Source organism: Sapajus apella, unplaced genomic scaffold (genome assembly GCF_009761245.1).
Source record: "Sapajus apella isolate SASKATOON/1434 unplaced genomic scaffold, GSC_monkey_1.0 scaffold20, whole genome shotgun sequence".
In the NCBI taxonomy this organism is placed as follows: domain Eukaryota; kingdom Metazoa; phylum Chordata; class Mammalia; order Primates; family Cebidae; genus Sapajus; species Sapajus apella.
Window position 1 is genome coordinate 26562018 of NW_022436960.1, and position 21914 is coordinate 26583931.

General features: G+C 48.1%; 1 protein-coding gene across 1 annotated transcript in view; it reads right to left on the minus strand.

Moving 5' to 3' along the window:
• ESRRB (estrogen related receptor beta) overlaps window positions 1–21914 on the minus strand; it is a 184193-nt gene that overhangs the window by 122145 nt on the left and 40134 nt on the right. The window lies entirely within an intron of this gene.

The window sequence follows — 21914 nt, forward strand, 5'->3', positions numbered from 1 at the left end:
ACCTCTTCTCTTTCTTTTCTTTCTTTTTTCTTTCTCTATCACTTTCTTTTTCTTTATCTTTCTCTTTCTTTCTTTCTTGTGCTCTCTCTCTTTCTCTTTCTTTCTCGACAAGGTTCAGCTCTATAGCCCAGGCTACAGTGCAGTCACGCAATCTCAGCTCATTGCAACCTCTGCTTCCTGGGTTCAAGCCCTCCTCCCACTTCAGCCTCCTCAGTAGCTGGGACTATAGGCACCCGCCAGCACACCTGGCTAATTTTTTTTTTTTTTTTTTGAGACAGAGTCTCGCTTTGTCACCACATGCCAGGCTGGAGTGCGTGATCTTGGCTCACTGCAACCTCCACCTCTGGGTTCAAGAAATTCTTCTGCCTCAGCCTCCCGAGTAGCTGGGACTACAGACGCTAATTTTTGTATTTTTAGTAGAGATGGGGTTTCACCATCTTGGCCAGGATGGTGTCAATGTCTTGACCTCATGATCCGCCTGCCTCGGCTTCCCAAAGTGCTGGGATTACAGGCATGAGCCACTGCGCCCAGCCTAATTTTTGTATTTTTAGTAGAGACGGGGTTTCACCATGTTGCCCAGCCTGATCTAGAATTCCTGGCCTCTTCCGATCTGCCTGTGTTGGCCTCCCAAAGTGCTGGGATTATAGGCATGAGCCACCATGCCCAGCCACACTGCTTTTCCTACCCACTACTTCTCTGAGTTTGAGTTCTTTCTTAAGAAATATGAAGATAGATAAGAACTGTCCAGGTCAGGCATGGTGGCTCACACCTGTAATCCCAGCACTTTGGAAGGCTGAGGCAGGTGGATCACGTGAGGTCGGGAATTCGAGACCAGCCTAACCAACATGGAGAAACCGTGTCTCTACTAAAAATACAAAATTAGCAGGGCATGGTGGCACATGCCTGTAATTCCAGCTACTTGGGAGGCTGAGGCAGGAGAATCGCATCAACCTGGGAGGGGGAGTTTGCAGTGAGCCGAGATCACGCCATTGCACTCCAGCCTGGGCAACAAGAGCAAAACTCCATCTAAATAAAACAAACAAACAAAAAAAACCTGTTCAATACAACATGATCCACACACTCTTTACCCAGTGGACAGTGGGGACACAGGCTTCTGTGTCCACACCCTTCCCCTAGTGGTTTCCTGGGAAGAAAAAAGGAAGCACTGATTGGTAGATGCCAATGTCATAGGCTGCCATCCTACCATGAACAATGCTCCAGGTGACAGATAATTAGGACAAATATTCATAAACAGCCTCCCCTACTCTGTCCTCATGCCTCTATTTCCCCGGGTACAAAAAGCACTGAATATGTCAGAGAACTAGACAAACCCAGGTTTCTTCTAACCATCCACCACCACAGCCTGCCTAAGCCCTCAGGGTACGCCATCCTACCCCAGGGCCTAGATCTCAGGGGTCACTAGAGCAGTCTCATCATGATCTATGCAGGCAAACCCAGCACAGCATTCTTTGCCAAAGGTGGGGTGAAAATCTCTGCTCTTAACAGAGACGAGTTTTGGTAGTATCTTCCCTCTCTTGAGGCAGCCTCCCTGGACACCAGTCATTTTTGCACAAATGAGGCAGCAAGCAGTGTCTCCCAGGTCCTCAAATTCCCTCCCTGCCCTATGCTGCCCTAGGACCAACAATAGGAGGATACGTTTTCCGTCTTTCAAGCCAGGCAACTTAGCAGAAGCTGGTGAAGCCAGCTCTGACTCCAGGAGAGCAGAGAACTTGATGGCCTCCTCTCGAAAAGACAAGACCCAACAGGCATTTCTGGAGATCTGCCACTTGCTCTCTAAATCCAGTGAGTGCGGGAATGCTAACGGTTTGTTCATGCCATCCCGGACCCTCATCCGTCCCCGTTTCCCTGAAGCCCAAGTTTCCGGGTGGGAATGATGCCTTGGGGAACACCCATGGTGTGTAGCCACTTCTTACCACCAGCCCAGGATGGGGAGGATGCCTCCGTGGAATGGTCTGAATGACAATGGCAAGCCAAGCTCGTTTCTGTTCCACCCCAGGTGAGGGCTGGGGCAGGTGTGTCCAGGAAGAGCTTCCATTGCCAGGCCACGGTGACCAAGATGGGCCTGGCCTAGACGGCGAGCCTCACCTGCGCATCTCTGGGGACAGTGCTCCATGGGGTCCCGGCCAGGGGAAATGTCCCTGACCACACGTCTCGGCAGACCTGCTGTCTTCTCTCATGCTTGAATTTGGGGTATGGAGTTATATTCCTGAGTGGTGGTCAGCAGGCTGCTAGCCCATTGGCTGGCACTCTTCCCAAGGATCATAATTAACTGATAACACTAATACAATGTGAGTTTGTGCTCCCATAATAGTCTCCTGCTGACAGATAAATGCTGCGGAAACATGATGGCTTTTCCTGAAGCTGTAATGGGCCATTATTGGGGCAAGAAGGCTCAAGTCCTATTAGCACTGCTGCCATGACACCAAGGATAAAATATGAAGGGGCCATCTTGAGCGGTTAAATGCTTGGGTTCCCTCCCAACACCAGTGTCATCCATTTCGTTATCTGAAATCCCTACCAGGGGTCTTGGAATAACTTCTAGATATTTAAAATCTTCATTAATTTTTCCTTTTTCTGAGCCTCGAGATCCCTTCTCACCAACACAGCTGATTAGCATATTAAAGTTCTCTCTTTACCGTAGATTTCTTCCTCCTGTAGGCCCTATGCAAGATGGCAGCTGCAGTGAGCAGGCAGGTTGGAGGATGAGGAAAGTGAGATTTGTTTCTCCATAGAAACAAAAATCTTTTTTTCCTCCCAACTACCAGGAGAATAGGAGCACATTATGACTGTAATAGCTTTATCCCCTGCCAAATTTCTAAGGGAAAAAAAAGAGAACTAGGAGAAACACAAAAAGAAAATGAAGGAGAAGGAGGAGGGAGACGAGGGGGAAAGAAGGAATACCATACCTTGATATGTACCTAGTAGCTAAGAGGCATTGAACAACTAGCTATTGACTGAATGAATGATCTGTCTGATTAAATATTTTCCATTACAGCGGATTGTGGAGTTTTTTTCTTATAACAAAGAAACTTGACCTTGTTTTTGTCCACGTCACATATTAGTTTATCATCTAATTTCTTGTGACTCTGGCAACAATTTTTTATTATTATTATTTTTGAGATAGAGTTTCACTCTTGTTGCCCAGGCTGGAGTACAATGGTGCCATCTCAATTCACTGCAAACTCTGCCTCCCGAGTTCAAGGAATTTTCCTGCCTCAGCCTCTCAAGTAGCTGGGATTACAGGTACCCACCACCACACGCAGCTAACTTTTGTAATTTTTTTAGTAGAGACAGGGTTTTGCCATGTTGGCCAGCCTGGTCTTGATCTCCTGACCTCAGATAATCCACCTTCCCTGGGGTCCCAAAGTGCTGTGATTACAGGCGTGAGCCACCACACCCTGGCAACAGGCTCTGGGGACAGGCTCTAGGGACAATTTGAGCATAAAACACAGCTGATTACAAATAGTAATGCAAGCAATCTGTTTCTAGGGCCTCATCACTGGTAGAAGAAAAAGTTCTCTTTGGTTGATGATAGTTTTAACTCCAAAAATCCCATGGTCAGCAATGGCCACAGAAAGAATAAACAATTTCTCTGCACATTCGCGGATTATACCTCCGTTTACATGTCTATCCTAAAAGATAACAATTTTAGAGAAACCATGAACTACGGGACACTTGGAAAATTAACTCTAAAGCACCACACACACTTGTAAGGTATTGTTGTTAAGTGGAAGCCAAGAAACACCTTGACACAGCCTGTCTCCCTTGTATGGGTGACAGAAAATTCAACGCTGCAGACATTCAAATGTGGTTTTACCTCATGGCTCAATTAAGGTAGAATTTCATCGTACGTAATTATTTTTTGGAATAAAATGCATTTCATTTTTGCTCTAGTAAAATGTTTTGTGAGGAGAGAAAAAAATAGCAAATGCTTCCAGGTTTTAAGAAAAATCAAGTATCAAGGCCGGACGTGGTGGCTCATGCCTGTAATCCCAGCACTTGGGGAGATCGAAGCAGGTGAATAACCTGAGCTCAGGAATTGGAGACCAGCCTGAGCAACATGATGAGACCCTGCCTTTACAGAAAATACAAAAACTGGCTGCATGCCATGGTGTGCACCTGTAAGTACCGGCTACTCTGGAAGCTGAGGCAGGAGAATTGCTTGACCCTGGGAGGCAGAGGTCAAGATCACACCACTGCACTCCAGCCTGGGTAACAGAGCCTGACCTTGTCAAAACAAACAAACAAAAACAAACAAACAAAAAACCCAAAGAAACGAAAAATCAAATGTCAGTGTTTTATAAAGTATAGACCTATGTAAAACATGGTTAAGATGACAGCTTTTTGGGTAGGGGGAACGGAGTCTCGCTCTGTCACCAGGCTGGAATGCAGTGGCACCATCTCGGCTCACTACAACCGCCAGTTCCCAGGTTCAAGCGATTCTCCTGCCTCAGCTTCCCCGAGTAGCTGGGATTACAGGTGTGCGCCACCATGCCCAGCCAATTTTTGCATTTTTAGGAGAGACAGGGTTTCACCATGTTGGCCAGGATGCTCTTGATCTCCCGACTGTGATCCACCCGCCGTAGCCTCCCCAAGTGCTGGGATTACAGGCTTCAGCCACCAAACCTGGCCAAGATGACAGCTTTTAACTGTGTTCTTACATGAGAAAAATGCTGGGTGACCATTACCTTCACAGATGTATACTGCAATTAAAGCAGTCCCATTGGCGAACTCCCCGCTGCTCTGAATGATATATTATGAATGGGTCAGTACAATTCTACATGAAGGCTCGAGTTTTGTAGCATGGCTATCCATAACATCTTCATTCTTTATAAACAATTGGGAACACCAAGCTTCAATAGAATTCCTGACTTAGGAGGGTTTGCCTTTCCAAGAAGGACAAGACAAAGCGGGAAGGGAAACTACAGAGGAACCAGAGAGTTTAGAAAAATGGGTAAAAGGCAGTCACAGCTACAAGATTTAATATGGATAAACACCGGTAATACACTTGTCAGCAATGACCCTCAGCTGAGCCACAGACTGTAGGATCGCTGGTTGGAGAGCAGTGATGCAGGGAGACACCTGGGGTCAGAGCAGAGAGCACATTAAACATGGGCATCCAGCTTCATGGCATGATAAACACTGCTTTGGGGTAATTCCACCAAGCCCAGCAGAGCAGGGAGGAGCAGTAATTCCTCTTTCCTCTCGCTTCCTGAAGACACAGAGGGAGTTTTACACTCAGCTCTGAGGCACTTGCTTTGAAAGCAAACTGGATGTGGAAGGGACTTGCAGAAAGGTGGAGGGCGTCAAAGGCCTTCTGCAGCATGTCTGAGCCCCACAAGGAGGGAGAGAAACCTGGGGCAAGGAGGGATGGGTTGTCCCTGCCCATGGAAGGGCAAATACCTAGGTACTGCCCTGTGCTGCACACAAGCTGTTGTCTCGGGTTCCCTGAACTGCCTTCTTTTGTGTCTCTCGTGGTCAGCTTCCCTCTCGGGTGGAATCTCACCTCCACTCCCAGTGCCTGAGACTTGGCTTGCTGAGAAGCCTGATGACACCACCCAGAAGTTCAGGAGGGTAGCTCCCCAAATTTCTTCCTCTTTCTCCCACTCTGTGCACTGCTTCGTGGTGTGATTTTTTTTGTTGTTGTTGAGATGGGATCGCCCTCTGTTGCCCAAGCTGCAGTGGAGCAATGCAATCATGGCTCACTGCAGCCTGGACTTCCCAGGCTCAAATGATTCTCCTGCCTCAGCCTCCTGGAGAGCTGGGACTACAGGTGTGTGCCACCACACCCAGCAAGTGCGATGGCTCATGCCTGTAATCCCAGCACTTTGGGAGGCCGAGGAAGGTAGATCATGAGGTCAGGAATTCAAGACCAGCCTGGCCAAGATGGTGAAACCCCGTCTGTACTAAAAATACAAAAATATTAGCCAGTCACAGTGGCGGGCGCCAGTGATCCCAAATCCTCAGAAGGCTGAGAGAGAGAATTGCTTGAACCGGGAGGCAGAGGTTGCAATGAGCCGAGATTGCACCACTACACTCCAGCCTGGGCAACAGAGCAAGACTCCATCTCATAAATAAATAAATAAATAAATAAAATTAAAATTAAAATTAAAATAAACTTTTTGGTAGAGACAGGGTCTCAGTGTTGTCCAGGGTAATCTTGAACTCCTGCACTCAAGCGATCCTACCACCTTGGCCTCCTAAAGTGCTGGGATTACAGGCATGAGCTGCTACTGTGTCCAGCCAAGTGTTTTTTTTTTCTTAATACGCCTTCCAGAAAAGGCATGCAACCTGCTAAGTCTCTGAGGCTGGATGTAGTGGTGGCCAGCACAGCACACATCATCACGTCTCATGAACTGGCATCTCTCCTCGCCTGACTTCCCTTTGTCGCCACCTCCGTTCCCTGGGCTTGCACCTCCCAATCAAAGTATCAGTGACTTAATGCTTGCCCTGGGGCTCTGTTTTCCAGAGGACCAGGGCTAAGTCAAAGTGCCAGTCCGCAAATGGCTTAGGGCCACTGACTTTTTAATTTAGTTACTGTATTATTTACTACCCCCCTGCTTGGTTAGGGAGGGGGCACACAGTGAGTACAGTGATTGATGAATGACTGTAGTCACCACCCAGTAACAGACTCGCTCTTCTGCAGAGGCCCACCCAGGCCCTGCCCTGCAACACCCGCCCACCCACTTCAACACTCTAGTTCTGGTTCAGCTGCGGGGATGTTCAGGTCCAGAGTATGTCATCTAAAGCCAAGCAGTAGAACCATCTGGCCCAATATCCCTTCACCACTGGCTCGCTCTCCTGCCCCCATACCTGTGAGGTCAGGTATATAATGTGCTCTTTCTTTGCCCTGGTTCTCCACATGGAGTCTGCTACTTCCTTGGGTGACCATCTCCCCTCCACGTGCACACACATCCAACAATAACTCTAAGTTGCCTTTGGCTTCAACAACGCGAGAGTCAAGTGACAGCGGCTTGAAGGGTAAGAGTCTATTATATGACACAGCAAACTTTCCAGCGGCAGGTAGTTTCATTTTTTTGCTCTGCTGTCCTGAGCATATTGGCTTTCACCATCAGCTTGCTCTCCTATTGTTGAAGGATGGTTTTTGCAGGCCTAAGCATCCTACTTCTTCACCGGGCTGTTCCCAAATCCAGAAAAGAGGTGAATGTATTTGTGTGTTTGTGTGGAGGAAAAGGTCACTTCTTATTTCTCTAGTTTGTTTTTTATTTATTTCTGTGTTTTGATTTGAATTTAATCTGAAGGAAAATCTTTTACAGGAGCCTTTCTTCCCTGCCCCAGCAACTTATCCTCACTTCCTATTGGCCAGAATCCAGTCATGTGCTCACCCCAAACCAATCACTTGTCAAAGAAGAAATGGCCGCCATGACTGGTTTAAATAGGATTATTCCCTGAAGGTAGGGGAGAGGCTTGCCTTTCCTGAGAACGTTGGCATTTAATGACAAGCAAATCCACTTTTGTTGTAAGAGGAAGCAGGAATGGCTCTTGCGTTGGCAACCAGCAGTCTGCTACACCTTGAGGTGTACCATGTGCAGGGTGGTGGGAGATGGCCATGTCGGCGAGCAATAGGAGAGGCATTTTCTGTGCAGAATGGAAAAGCAATACTTAAACTGACTAAAAGTCAGAGTGTTTTTAATCATCATCTTGCTCCAGCTAGTCTAAACGATGTCAATGATAAAAATACTCCTCCCCAAGAAAATCTTTCGTTGGTCTAAGTTCTAAACAGTTTTTGCTGTTGCTGTTGAGTTTTAATAATATATGCAAGCTTCAAATTAGCAAGTTTTTATTACCTATCACTTAATACAAATTGCATTCCACCCGGAGGTTATAACGTCAGACATACACACTATACAAATGTTTCCAGAGTAACTTCCTAATGGTTCACGATGGTTCAAGCTCACTTAAGCACACTTTGTGTCTCAGCCCCTGAAGCACTACCCCTGTGTTCAAACAGTAGATTCAGAAGTAAACAGTGATTCGTTTTGGGGGGCTTGTTTGATTGTTTGTTTGTTTGTCTTGGAGACAGGGCCTTGCTCTGCCACCTAGATCCAGGCTAGTGTGCAGTGGTGTGAACACATCTCACGGCAGCCTCAACCTCCTGGGCTCAAGTGATCTTCCCTCCTCAACCTCCATTGTAGCTGGGACCAATGGTGTGCATCACCACATCCAACTAATGTTTTGATTTTTTTGTAGAGACAAGGGTCTCACTTTGTTGCCAAGGCTGGTCTTGAACTCCTGGGCTAAAGTTATCCACCCACCTCAGCCTCCCCCAGTGCTGGGATGACAGACGTGAGCCACTATGCCAGACTTAACACAGTGAGTCTTTACAAAGAACTCAAGTTACTTCACTCTGGTTATTCTGCGACGGCTTGGAATTTTTATTTGCATTTAAAATAGAGAACAATGAAACAAAGCCTGAACTATGAGATGTAATTCTTGGTAAGATCAAATATTAGTTCATACATGACAAATTTCAATGAATTCAAATAATACCTTTAAAATAGAAATGTATTCTTCGTTTTGAACAGCTTATGGTTTTGTTTTTAAATTAATCGACAGATCAGGAAAATTCACAATTATTATTATTACATGATTGTTACCAAGAATAATTTTTTAAAATAATTTTGTTGTATAGAGGAGGACATTTGCTCAAAATGATCCAATCCAGGTGTTGCATGCTCAAGGTCCCTCCCAGCCATGCCCTGCTACCCTTCTTTTTCCCCAGTTATTCTTTGTCTCTTCCTACCCCCTAGTTGGGTTGGTGGTTCTGAGAAACAGAAAAAGGCAACTATCCATATGTCCTTAGGACATTTTTGTGGGTTTTTTTTTTTTTTTGAAACAGAATCCTCAGCATCCTCATCATTTGCCCATCTACTCTACCTTTCTCTAATTGAATCATTCTGCCTTTTGCCAAATACCAGCAATAAAGACAGAAATTCTATTTCTTATTCAATCATATGGTTGGTTCCTCTGTTTTGATCAATCACTATAAAAACCATAGCATTTTCACTGTTGGCCCTTTCTTCACTGTGCCGGTGGAGTAAGTGACCAGGGGCAGCAAGAGGCAGACAGGAAGCCGGCAATTGCTGCACCCCCACTGCGGGCTGGGTACCTGGCTGTGCTCTGCCACTTAGTCCCACTGCAGGGAAGTCAAGCCCACCTCTCATCTGAGCTGGGTGTCACCACTCTCCTTTTATTTACTGAGGAGGAAATTAAAGCTCTGAGAGTAAGACGCTCAAGGTCAGTAAATAGCCTGGGATTAGAACCCAAGTCTAGCTTACCCAAAACCTGTGCTCTCTGTCCATTCTACCATGTCACTGCAACAGAGTCTATACCTGTGCAGCATTCTGTCACTAAGGAAGGGATGTTTGTGGACAGGCCTGGAAACCTAAGCACAGTGGATAACTGGGGAAATATCTGCGTAGGTCTAACCAACTGGTGGATGAGAGGACTTTAGGAACAAAGCCTTTTGGGAGGCCAGTGTGGGCCAGCCCTCTCCCCACCATCCATGGTTTTAGCAAGACATGTCCATTCCTAATTGAAAAGTTCTTTCCAATTGGAATGAGGTGTGCTCTCAGCACTGAATGGAGAAAATGAGAAAAGGAATATAACATTGGGGAAGAAACCAATTGATTTTATGGAATGATGCCAAAGGGTCAATTTTAACTTTCTATGACTTGGAGAAGATGAAGGGCAGCCGGAAGAAGAAGGAGGAGGTGACGAAAAGGAAGATCGTCCACTGCCAAGCAAAATTTCCCCATGAGAGCCAATTTGCTTGGTTGGAGCAGGTCCAAATGGGTAGCAGTTCTGAAGCCGGCTACATGCACTTGAAGGATTTCTGCAAACACACCCAAGAAATTAGGAGGTCCCCTTGGAGGTAAAATAAATTCCTTAACAAAATAAAGAGGGCTTGTTACACCATATTCCTTCCCCTTCCAGTTTGAAAGGCCATAATGAGACCAAATAGGTGGTTTTATTTTCCTGTTTCTTCCAACATCAACTAATGCACATTTCCTCTCATTCCTTGGATTCTCAATCCAGCCATTCTACCAAGGAGATGCACTTCTTGCTCCCACCATCAAAGGATGGGCTAGAGGATGGGTCTTTATGGAGACCTAGTTCCTCAACAACTCCACAAATCACCAGCCACTTGGCTGCCGTGGAGAGTGACTCACCCACAAACAGAAATGTTTTTGCCTAATGGGTCTTAAAAGCATCGTTTTAAAGCAATGGTTTTCAAACCTTAAAGAAGAGCCCCAAGTAGTCATTCTTCAGTGCAAACTGTAAACAGAAACCTGCTATCGAAAGCAGCAAAATACTGGCTGGGCGCGGTGGCTCACATCTGTAATCCCAGCACTTTTGAAGGCCAAGGCAGGTGGATCACGAGGTCAGGAGACCAAGACCATCCTGGCTAACACAGTGAAACCCCGTCTCTACTAAAAAAACAAAAAATTAGCCAGGCGTGGTGGCATGTGCCTGTAATCCCAGCTACTCAGAAGGCTGTGGCAGGAGAATTGCTTGAACCCAGCATGCAAAGGCTGCAGTGAGCCAAGATTGTGCTGTTGCACTGCAGCCTGGGCGACAGAGCGAGACTCCATCTAAAAAAAAAAAAAAAAAATGAAAGAAAGTAGCAAAAAACCTAGCTGCTCTGGGGTAGGCAAGCAGGAAGAAGGGATCACCCCATTCCCACTCAGTCCTTCACCTCCACCCTCAGAAAACCCAGGAAACATCTTTATGGCACCTGTAGGTCTCCCCGGAGCATGCGCTGGAAATCAAAACAGTATCTCTAAAACCAGTTGTTCTCTAAAGTAATCAAACAAGTAAGCATCAGGACTACGAATCAGACCCACACTTAGAATAACATTCCCTCTGGAGGCTCTGGTGCTGTGTCAAAGGAGGCCATAGTTAAAAGTTAGCAACTGCCCAATCACCTTTGCTTTCTGTTCAGTGTCCTTTGCTGGCAGGTCTTGTAGCCACCTTGCGAGCCAGGACCAAACTCGTCCTCATGGGTAGGGAGGCTTGATGGAACAATACACTGGTGGATTTCAAATCAGGTATGAAGTCGGTTGCTAGGGATGTTGCTAGGGATGTTGATGTTGGTAAAGAAGAGCATGGGCTTTGGAGTATGGCAGACCCAAGCTCAAATCCTTGTTGTGCTCTTCATTAGCAATGTGATCCTGGGACAATTTGTGACCTCACTGTCCATGTTTCCAGTCTCCACAATGGCTTGCTGAAGGGTAGTGTGTATAAAGAAACACTTTGCACAGTGCCTAGCACATAGTAGACAGTCAACAGACACTGGTTACACCCGCCCCTTTCCCAAGTGGAAGTCCTGACCTTAACTCTGGAGAAGGGGAGCCTGCCTCTCACAGTCATCTCCTTGGCTGTACTGTATCCAGCACCCACACTGTGCTCAGATTTGGAAAGACTCAGCCCCCCAGGGTGGAGCACAACTGAGGCATTAACCCATGACTGACCTTGTTACTGTGACAGCTTGTACAACTCCCATTCCCAGCTGCCCTCTCTGCCCCATCTCATCTCTGAGCCTGGAAGACCAAACGTATCTTCTCAGATGTGACTGTAGCATGCCACCTGAGAGTCCTGTTACGCTCTGCCCACCTTCCCTGGAGTTCCCCAACCACATAACCCAATGTCTGGTCCATCATGGAAAGCCATAGAGTCCCCTACAATGTTAGCGCTAAGGCCACATAGTTAGGACCATCCATGACAGATACCCACAGGATGGTTTTGAGTCTTCACTGTGATTCAGACATGGAGTTTCACCCCACTGTTACTTGAGTCCTTTAACAGGTGTAAAAAGAACAGCCATTCCTGCAGCCTCTGAGACTTACTCCAATCTTGGAAATCTTCCCTTCTCCTATACATCTTTCAGTGACACCAGGTGTTGCCCAGATAACTCTCAGAAGAATGCATGCTACTTCAATTTATCAATCTTGGAGGAAGAGTCATCAACATGTAGCAATCCAAACACTAGCTTTTTCTGCTCCAAAGGAAACGTTGGAGGTAATAGAGAGACAATGGCTACTTAATGTCTCACAACTGAGCTCACCTGACCTCACAGAGGGGGAGCTGACTACCTTGGAGTCCCCCTCACACCCCAGCCTCCCATCATAAGGGACATCTCAAGGCATCCACCTCGAATGGCATCATCAACAGCCCAGGTGGATCAGCACATGTCATCGACCCCACCTGCCAGGTCACTGGGCAGCCAAGTGATCTTGATGTGCTGGGACCATCTCCAATGTAAGACAGTCTCAATATAACGAACACAGGGGCAGCTTCTCAAATGTGTTCTTTCATGATTCTACCACCAGCGATGTGAGACAGCTCCCTGCTCAACACCTGCAGGAGGTTCCAGGTGGAAGTACCTCCAACCAGGATGGAAGCCATGTATAAGGTGCATGTGTATAAGATGTCTTGCCATTTCAAAGCCTTGCCTGGATATTGTCTCATGGATCTTGTTAGCTCACAGTCAGAGGCAGAATAATCCCTCCTCTCTGCCTGGCAAGGGAGAAATGAATAAGGTCAATCCAAGTCATTGGAGCTAAGGATGGAAGAACTCAGAAAGGTAGACAGGTGTTTGCAGACTTGGAGCAGTAGAGCAGAGCAACAGGCCTCTTTATCTATATCTGTTAAGCCTTGTTACGTTCAATGCTAGCTAATGCCATGGATCCCCATGATAAAGCAGTGTGTGAGGCAGTGGACTTGGTGTTACATCTGTCCCAACAAATATAATGACACACGCTTAAAAAGAGAGGGAGCCCCTCTCCTATATTGCCACCTCTGCTCACGGGAAAGGGAGGAGGAGTCTGATTGGTCAGTGTCCAGGATACTCTCAGGGTCATGTTCTACTGCTGGTAGGGCCACTAGGTGTTGAAGGTTTGCATACTGGCCCAGTGATCTCTCTTGCCCACTTGATTTCACGGCTTCTAGCCTGCTACAGCAAAGTTGGCCTCTTCATATGTGCTCTCTCTCTCTTGCTCACTCTCTCTCTCTTCTTCCAGTTCCCCCATCTGCAACTAACCAGATCCCTGGTCTGCTTCAGAGAACCAAGTATCTTGGAGTTCATGGAGAGGAAGGAAATCCAGTAGTGCCTGTAGGAACCCTAGAAAGGTGCATGGCTGTACCAGGATGTGCCTGCACAGGGAGGGGGTTGTCAGCCTCCATATACCAGGCTGGACTCCGAGCAGAGCAATGTGACAGTGCACTAGGGAGAGCCAGCAGGGCACTTTCCACCTGGCATACTCACTCAGAGGGGAGGAAGAAAAGTCCCTGGCACAGGCATTCCACTGGGAGGTATCGGAGCACTCAGGCAATTGAAAACTAGACCCTGGCCACCTGACTTTGGCCTTGTTTCTTTTCTTTTTCTATTATGCCCCTTTAAAGATGTCAGAAACTAAGGAGCGGTGGAGTCCTGGTGTTCCTGGATCCAGCTATACCTGAAGACAGGATCTGCCCCAGACATAACAGATCTGGGAGCCTCTGGGGCCTCTGCTCTGTGAGTTGCTTTCCTTTCACTCCTAAGAGTTCCAGCAAATATGGGGCATGTTGCCTTGCCTCCTGGGTGTTTTCCTTCACATTGTTTCCTCTTCCTCCCTTCTCATGCCTGCCTTCCCCGAAGCCTACCTCCTGTACCAACCCTTCCCACAAGCCCTGTGCTTTCCCTGACCTGCCCATTCCAACAGCCCTGGGATTCCTCAGGTGGTTCCGAGAGGAGGTTACTGTGTGTCCATCAGGGTCTGTCCGGGCAAGAGCACTCCTTCAACCCTGACTTCTCCATTATAGGCTATGGGGTTCTGGGGGAGCTACTCTACTCGACTCTCTGGGCAATGGGGATACTGATAGGACTGACCTCATAAGGTGCTTCTGAGAATGAAATAAGGCAGGTAAACATTCTCAGCATTAGTGCCTGGCATAGAATAATTGCTCGATAAATGTTATTGATCGTTTTTTCACCCCTATGAAAGGCGCTCACTTGTGTTTAAAGATATAATGCCAATAGTTCTAATTTGTGCGTTTCTCTGCCCTTGAATGGGTTTCCCTCTATGTCCCTTTCATAGCTGGCAACAGCAATACCAGCTTCAGCTAGAGTTTTTGGAAAGCATCAATAGGGTCAGTTAAAATCAATTTATTCTGCACAGACCATAGTGCCAGATGACCATAGGAACCGATATCTTCTGGGTGACAGGATTATTATGATCAAAGCCTAACACACGCTTCGGTTTTGCAGAAGGAAGAACATGCTTCGATGCTTCTCCGCAATGGTCTTTCCCTACCACCATGCTTGGTATTCTAGAAGGTTACTTTAGGGCAGTGGTTCTCAGGGTAGGTTCCACGGGGCCAGCAGCACCAGTATCACCTGGGAACGCATTAAAAATGCATATTCCAGGGACCCATCACAGACTTGCCGGGGAAGGACCAGCAATCTGTGTGTTCACAAGCACTCAGGTCACTCAGAAGATTCTCAAGCGTGGGAGCCACTAATTTAGAGGTTTTACAAATTCTACATCTTTTAAGCTCTTAAGTCTATCTTCTTACTATCTATGTTTTCAAATTCAAACAATCTCAGAAAACAGGGCTTTTAAAAATAGTCATTACTACTTTTTTTTTTTAAATGTGAGATGGAGTTTCACTCTTGTTTCCCAGGCTAGAGTGTAATGGCGCAATCTTGGCTCACTGCAACCTCCTCTTCCCAGATTCAAGAAATTCTCCTGCCTCAGACTCCCAAGTAGCTGGGATTACAGGCATGCACCATCACACCTGGCTAATTTTATATTTTTAATAGAGATGGGGTTTCTCCATGTTGGTCAGGCTGGTCTCGAACTTCCAACCTTAGGTGATCCACCCACCTCAGTTTCCCAAAGTGTCGGGATTACAGGCATAAGCCACCATACCCGGCCACTAATTTTTAACAACAGAACATTTTAGGGGGGAAGCCTATTAGCCATAGGTGGTGCAGACTGCAGTTCACAGTGTGTCTTAGTGAACACCAGGTGATCACCATGTGTTTTATATTCTTATCTCATTTTTTCTTTTATTTGTCAACTTTTTATTGAAGTACAATATACATACAGAAGTGTTCACATATCCTAAGTGTACAGTTAACTGAATTTTCATTAAATGAACGCATATGTACCCAGCATGCAGATCAGAAAATCAAACCCTGCAGCAACGCAGCTCATGCTTCCTTCTAATCCCACCCCTGCCCCATCCATTGCAATTTTTTTTTTTTTTTTTTTTAAGATGAAGTCTAGCTCTGCTTCCCAGACTGGAGTGCGATCTCAGCTCACTGCAACCTCTGCTTCCCAGGTTCAAGCCATTCTCCCACCTCAGCCTCCTGAGTAACTGGGATTACAGGCACCCGCCACCACACCTAGCTAATTGTAGTATTTTTAGTAGAGACAGGGTTTCACCATGTTGGCCAGGCTAGTCTCAAACTCCTGACCTCATGTGATCCGCCTGCCTCAGCCTCCCAAAGTGCTGGGATTACAGGTGTGTGCCACCCCGCCCCTGACCGCCCTGCAATTTTTTTTTTTTTAAATTACAGGAATATTTCTTCTTTTTATTTTTATTTTTTTGAGACAGAGTCTCACTCTGTCACCCAGGCTGGAGTGCAATGGCGTGATCTTAGCTCACTGCTACCTCCACCTCCTGGGTCCAAGCAATTCTCCTGCCTCACACTCCCAAGTAGCTGGAACTATAGGAGCACACCACCACTCCCATCTAATTTTTGTATTTTTAGTAGAGATGGGGTTTCACCATGTTGGCCAGGCTGATCTCGAACTCCTGACCTCATAATCCACCCACCTCGGTCTCCCAAAGTGCTGGGATTACAGGCGTGAGCCACTGCGCCTGGTCATTTCAAACAAGCAAATTATTTTAAAGAAAGTTACTGTCCTAGTCACCTCACTTACACCAAAATTATTTCAGTGTTGCTCACTCCCTTCTGCACATATATTTTATGTAGTTTTGTGCTTTATCCTGTTATAATGTCCCTGTTTCATGTTACATACTTTTCATAAACACTATTTAAAACAATCCCAGCTGACGGTGTGGCTCATACCTGTAATCCCAGCTACTTGGGAGGCCAAGGCGAGAGGACCACCTGAGACCAGGTGTTCCAGACCAGCCTGGGCAAGGTAGCAAGATCCTCAACTCTAAAACATTTTTTTAAAATTTAGCCAGGCATGGTGGTGCATGCCATAGTACTAGCTACTTGGAAGACTGAGGCAGAAGGATCGTTTGAGTCCGGGGGTTCAAGGCCACAGTGAGTTAAGATCATGCTTCTGCTCTGCAGCCTAGGCAGGGAGTGAGACCGCTGTTTCTATAAATAAATAAATACTTCTATACATACTAAAAGAAAAGAAAATGACCCCACATTGTACCATCACATCAGAGTGTCAGTTGACTTTATCATTCCCCCATATTTAGTCTGCTTCTATTTGGCAATGAACCTCCTCAGGTCTCATGCATCCATTTTCTTGTCTGGAATGATTTCCTTAGAATAAGTTCTCAGAAGAGAAATGACTAAGTCAAAGGCTCTGAACATTTTATTAGGGCTCTATATTATTTGCACTGTTCTTAAAAAATGTAAATCCCATTTTGAGTAAACTTTTCTAAGCTCCTCCCTGCATCTTAACGTTTCTGGATGAGACTCTTCTCTCTCCTGCCCCTGTGAACTCAGAAAAATACCTCTGCAGCACTGGGCAGGAATGGATGTTAGTAGATTATCCCCTATTGGGCAGGAGTGGCAGGCACTAGTAGATCATCCTACTAGTAGGATGCAAGCTGGGCTGCAGCTTGGCAGGGGCACCAGCAGGAGCCCATACCCTCCCCCAGGGGTGCATGTGGTGGGGAGGGGGTTCAGGGAGACAGTCAACCTTCCCCGAGGATCCTCGGAGGAGCTCTTAGTGGCCATCAAAGGCCCAACAAGGCTCCTTTCCCTCCTCAGGAGAGATGGAAATCATGGGGGATGGGCAGTGAGGGAGCATAAAGCTGGACAAGAGAATAAGATTGAGTTAAACCCGCAGGAGGCTATAATCCCAGCACTTTGGGAGGCTGAGGCAGGTGGATCACGAGGTCGGAGATGGAGACCATCCCGGCTAACACGGTGAAACCCCATCTCTGCTAAAAATACAAAAATTAGCTGGGCATGGTGGCGGGTGCTGTAGTCCCAGCTCTTTGGGAGGCTGAGGCAGGAGAATCGCTTGAACCCAGGAGGCGGAGTTTGCAGTGAGCTGAGATGGTGCCACTGCACTCCAGCCTGGGTGATAGAGCAAGACTCCATCTCAACAAACAAACCCCCAGGAGGAATCCAGCCTCCCAGAGCAATCGCAGGACCACGTGCCAGACCACGTGGGGCTGGACAGGAGCGATTGTTTATTCACGCACTGTTTGTTCTCCATTTCCTAGTGGACCTGCCTCCTCCCCTTAAAAGGCAGGCAGCACCAAGAGGATAGGATGAGTCTGGAGTGAGCACAGAGCGGGGAGGTCTAAAGAGAGAGCGCTCACATGGGGCCATATGAGGTTGGCGGGGCCACATGGCCATGGGCCAGAAGGGCAGGTTGGGACTAAAAGAAATCGGGTAGTGGGTTTCAATTACAGTGTTCATTCTGCCATCCTAGAGTCAGTATAACATATAATACAGGCTTTGGGGCTAGAAACTCTGGGGCAGTAATGTAATCTGAGCAAGTCTCTGTCATGGTCTCCTCATCGGTAAAATGGGAGAGATGTGTACCGGCCTCCTAGAGTGACTGTGAGATGACATGGGTTCACAGGAGAAAACGCCTAGACAAGCACATCCCATCAACCTGCTCCTCCCTGCACCGCCATGCGAGTCAATGCGTTGCTGTAGACACAGCCAGGCAGAGAAATGACAAGGAGGGTCAGCCTGTGCCCTCTGCACCATCACTCAGGAGCCCAGAAAATGCCCAGAGAGAAGCCCTAGCCCCTTCCCTGAATCTTCCAGCCATTCATTCACCAATCCATTTGTGGTGAGGGAGGGAAAGGACTGTAGAGCAGGTCATGTCAATGACAGCCACTCCTTCAACATCTACCTCAAGTTCCCCTTGGCTCCCTCTGGGCATTGCAGGGAACAAGCAAGACCAGACCTCCACTTGGCTGGAGCCCAGAGAGTCCCTGCCCTTCCCCTGCAGACCCTCAAGGTTGGGGGAAGAGATTGCAGAAGAAGGTCATCTGAGCCTACGAACACCAGTCACCTGGGCCCAGGGTGGGGTGAGAGAATACTATTCACCCTGTGTCATTTTCTGATTGGAGCAGGAAGCCAGTGGTGCAGTGGGAATGTGTTGATGGGGAAGATGAGGAACTAACATGGAAAGACCCCCTCCTATGCGCTGATGAATACAGTCTCACACGTACATATGTTACCCCCACTTTACAGAGAAGAAAGCTGAGGCTCAGAGAACTTAGGCAACTTGCTGAGCCTCGAGCGTTTATTACTGCGCAGCATTGTACTGGCCACTGAGGGGACACAGACAGGACAGAAGACCTGATTTTTATTATTAACTGGTGTCCACTAGAGCAAGAGAAATAAGACTGTCCTGGGAAAGCCTGGTGAATGATCCACATTGATAACACGCTTGAGTGATCAGTGACGTGGCTTGGAGGGAGTGCAGTGGGGACATGGCAGAGGAAACAAGTGACTTGGGCCCAAGAGGGAGTGGTGAGGCTTGAGCTGAGTCTTGAAAGTTGGGAACCACATGGATGGGCAGTGGGAGTGAGGGAAACACAGTGGTGAAAGGGAGAAGGGCGGTAAAAGTCCGCCGGGGCCCTTAACACACACAAACTCTGTATTTTGGGTCCCCGGTTACCCTGTAGAGCAGCATCCCCAGCCTGGTAGCTGTTCCTATCTTTGTCCTTAACTTCTCTGACCCCTACTTGGGTGTCCATCACTTCTAACCACCTGGCCCCAGGTTCAGACTGCAAAGAAGGCTACCGGGCAAAGACCCATCCAAGGAGCAAGGGGTACCCAAAGGGTGAGATCTTTCCAAGGGAGACCCTAGAGAATAAAACAAACGTGGATTTCAATTCTTTCCTCCTTGACCCTGCAGATAAAGCCCAGGACTGGCCAGGTAGGGTGGCTCACACCTGTAATCCCAGCACTCTGTGAAACCAAGGCAGATGGATCACCTGAGGTCAGGAGTTCGAGACCAGCAGCCTGGCCAACATGGCGAAACCCCATCTCTACTAAAAATACAAAAAATTAGCTGAGGTGGTGGATGCCTGTAATTCCAGCTACTAGGGAGGCTGAGGCAGGAGAATCTCCTGAACCTGGGAGGCGGAGGTTGCAGTGAGCTGAGATCACGCACTCCAGCCTGGGTAACAAGAGCAAAATTCCATCTAAAATAAAAATAAATTAAAAAAAAAAAAAAAGCCGAGGACCTATATACACAAACGAAGCATACTCTTGCACCCCCAAGACCCCGTGGGTTCTTATGCGTCAGCCCTTCACCTTATCCTGGCCCCTCAGAAGGCTTTGGCCTAAGACACTGAACACAGAACAAGGGACTGTGGTAAGAGTGTCTCCTGTGGGGGTCGCTATGTTGGATGAATCCTTCAGCCCCAGGACATCAGCCTTTCCATCTGTAAAATGGGACTAATGCATTGTTTCCCACTTTAGAGTGCAATGGTGAGATATGTCCCTGGAAAAAGGCTGCTGCTATGTGGCCTGGCTTCATCCCATAAGCACTTGCCATGTGCCTGGCGCCATGCTAGGCAGTGGAGAGAGCAGATACGAAGAGAAAACAGCCTCTGGGTCAGCAGCCCCACAGCCTAGTGGCAGGGGCAAACGAGTAACACCAATAACAGGCACATGGAGAGGTGAGGGTGGAAGTTGGGGGGGCGGGGTGGAGGACCCCGGGGGCAAAGAAGGGCTCACAGAGGAATTGGCCAAGCAGATGTCCCAGGGGCGAGGAAGGGCATTCCAGATGGAGAGGTTGGGGCATGCAGATGCAAAGCAACGAAGCAGGACCAACCACACCAAGCTCAGCAGGAAGACAGCAGGACCCAGCGGGGCTGACAGCAGCTTGGAGCCAGGCTTCGAGGGTTCAAACCCCTGCAATGTGTGACCTTTTAGTTTTTTTTTTTCTTTCTTTCTCTGTTGCCCAGGCTGGAGTTCCGTGGCTCCATCATAGCTGACTGCAGCCTCAACCTCCTGGGCTCAAGTGATCCTCCTGGCTCAGCCTCTTGAGTAGCTGGACCACAGGCACACAACACCACATCTGGCTAATTTTTAATTTTTGTAATTAACATAGTGAGACACAGCATCTCCCTATGTTGCCCAGGCTGGTCTCAAACCCCTGGGCTCAAGCGATCCTCCTGCCTTGGCCTCCCAAAGTGTTGGGATTACAGGCGTGAGCCACCGCACCCAGCCCTTACAATCTGTGATACTGGACAAGTCACTAACCTCTCTGTGCCTCAGTTTCCTCATAGGCTCTATTGTACTTATAATTTCTTCTCTTGTATGCAGAAAGCACTTAGAACAGCACCTGGCCCATGCTTAGTGGTTCATAAATGTTGGAGATGATGATGATGAACTGATGGGTCTGGAAGGCCCAAATAAACCCACACAGTGGCAGGCAGGCGGGAACTGTACTCCCCCAGTCTTAGGGGATGGTAACGGCTGGTGAGCCCGCTATACACAGGGCGAATCTTGAGTCAGGCGCATTTGCAGCGATCAGGGCCTTTCAGCTACCTGTCGGTTTCGGTTTCAACAGCACATCAGAGAAAAAAGGTTGGAGACTGTAAAAAGAGCTATCCCCCCGCTGCACTTCCTCCTTTGAGGCCAGAACCAGGAGGGCAAGCCCTGAAACCTGACCAAGATAAGGTGCTGCCCTCTCCCCAGCCCTATCCCGGGCTGGTTCAACTCCCGGGGTCTCCGGGACAGTGGCACGCTCGCGAGGGAGGCCTCAGGGAGAGACAGCTTTTCTCACAGGAGCAACAGAGAGAGAGAAAGCCAAGGTCTAGGGCGCCTCGGAGCGCTATGCCCAGGGCCATGGGATGTGCGGATGCCCACCCGGCGACCCTGCGCGCGGCCCGCAGGAGAGCGGCGATTTGGGGCCGTGCGCCACCAGAGGGCGCGCTGAATCTCAGAGTGTGCGGAGCGCTCGGCGCGGGGCGCGCGGTGGGCACGAGGGAGAGCGGCCGGTGCACGCCTGTGTGCGCGCGGGGGCGGAGGGAAAGAGGAACGACGGCCCGCGTTCCCAGAAAACCCAGAGTTCGAGGATTAGGGCTTTCCAATCACTAGCTCCGAGCAATTGGGGTGGAGGACACAGAAAAGAGACACTAGTAACAATACTAAAACTTACACCATACTCACCACGAACCAGGCACCGTCCTCCGATCCTCACCACCACCAGAAAGCCAGGTGTTATTATAGATGTTATTATTGTCCCCACTTTATAGTCGGAGAAACTTGAGCTTCCCTGCGTCAGAGGTCCCACATCTGGCTGGGGCCAAGCCTGGGATTTGAACCCCCAGGGTCTGGCTCCAGGGCCTGTGCCCTCAACCCGTGCCCTGTAATAATCTCTCTCTAGTAATCTATTCTCCCAGGTTCACTTGAGGCTTAATCACTTTCTCACTAGTAGCTTGCTGGTTAAGGCAGTTCAACCCTTCCCTGCAGCAGAGTTGAGTAGCTACGTTCCCACTTGCTAGGCTGGCATCACTACTGCAGCTGCCCAACACCTCAAAGACTGCTCAGTGGCCACCAATAGTCTCTCATTTAATTAATATGTACTGAACGCTTACTGCATGCCAGAACTGAGTTCTTATGCAATACTCTCAACGATGTGTAAATTATGTGTACTCGTTCTGATTCCCGTTTTACACACGAGGGA